General features: G+C 39.8%; 1 non-coding gene across 1 annotated transcript; it reads left to right on the top strand.

Annotated features, from left to right (window-relative positions):
- Positions 1–582: 582 nt before the first annotated feature.
- On the top strand, positions 583–658 carry trnat-ugu (transfer RNA threonine (anticodon UGU)). Its single transcript has one exon. It is a non-coding gene; the product is annotated as a tRNA-Thr (tRNA).
- Positions 659–1,438: the final 780 nt, after the last annotated feature.

Genomic DNA, 1,438 nt, shown 5'->3' with positions numbered 1-1,438 from the left:
GTGGTCTGTGGTCCCCACCAGCAGAACCACTCCTTTATTGGGGGTGTCTTGCTAATTGCGTATAATTTCCACCTGTTGTCTATTCCATTTGCACAACAGCATGTGAAATGTATTGTCAATCAGTGTTGCTTCCTAAGTGGACAGTTTGATTTCACAGAAGTGTGATTGACTTGGAGTTACATTGTGTTGTTTAAGTGTTCCCTTTATTTTTTTGAGCAGTGTATGTTAGTAGTTTAATACCAAAACAAAAATGTATTAAATATGGTTATAAAATATATAAATCATTTCCTGATCTTTCTTATATCTCTCGGATATAGGGCAGACATTTTAAAACAAACGTCTTTTTTATATTTTTTTTTTATATGTACTATTGTCATGTATGAATCTGTTATTCAATGTGTTTCTATTGGCTAATAGATGTAAGGCCAAATTCAATGTGTTTCTATTGGCTAATAGATGTAAGGCCAAATTCAATGTGTTTCTATTGGCTAATAGATGTAAGGCCAAATTCAATGTGTTTCTATTGGCTAATAGATGTAAGGCCAAATTCAATGTTTCATTAAAAAAAAAAAAAATTATATTGGTCCCGTGTGGCTCAGTTGGTAGAGCATGGTGTTTGTAACGCCAGGGTTGTGGGTTCGATTCCCAAGGGGGACCAGTACGGGGGGAAAAAATGTATGAAATGTATGCATTCACTACTGTAAGTCGCTCTGGATAAGAGCGTCTGCTTAATGACTAAAATGTAAAATATCGGGTTTTTTTCCTACCTAAAGGGGGTCCTAAAAATCCAAATGATAGTTAAATGATCCTTGGTATGACCATCTCAAAACAATTCCATATGATAACTTAGTACAATTTAATTAATATTTAACAACGTTTTGTTTGTTTGTGAATGGAGTAGAATAATAAGTTCCAGATCAGGAACTGGGTCAAGTGGGCATCATAAGGTGAATATAGTGCCCTATGGGTCCTGGTCTAAAGTAGTGCACTATAAAGGGAATAGGGTGCCATTTGGGATACATTCATTTTGCTTTTACATGACCATGAGCTTGGTGGACAGGGCATTGCTGCCATCGCTGTCTAGACACACGGCTAGTACTTAGCACCCAAAGGGTGTGTGTGTGTGTGTGTTCATGAGGGAGAGAGAGGGAGAGAGAGAGAGGGAGAGAGAGAGAGAGAGAGAGAGAGAGAGAGAAAGAGAGAGAGAGAGAGAGAGAGAGAGAGAGAGGGAGAGAGAGAGAGGGAAAGAGAGGGGGCTATTTGTATGAGAGTGTGTGTAAGTGAAGGGGAGAGGTGTGTGGGCCTCTCTCTCCTCTCTCCCTCCTCTCTCCTTTCTTACTCCCGGTGTGTGTGTGTGCTTCTCTATCCGTGTTAGCCCTCTCCTTCTCAAATTCTCCCCTGCTCTCCTTCTCCTGTCAGTAATTTGTTGCTAATCAGC

This window comes from Salmo salar, chromosome 15 (assembly GCF_965601325.2).
Source record: "Salmo salar chromosome 15, fSalSal1, whole genome shotgun sequence".
NCBI classification, from domain to species: domain Eukaryota; kingdom Metazoa; phylum Chordata; class Actinopteri; order Salmoniformes; family Salmonidae; genus Salmo; species Salmo salar.
This window is presented reverse-complemented; position numbering and strand designations above follow the sequence as displayed.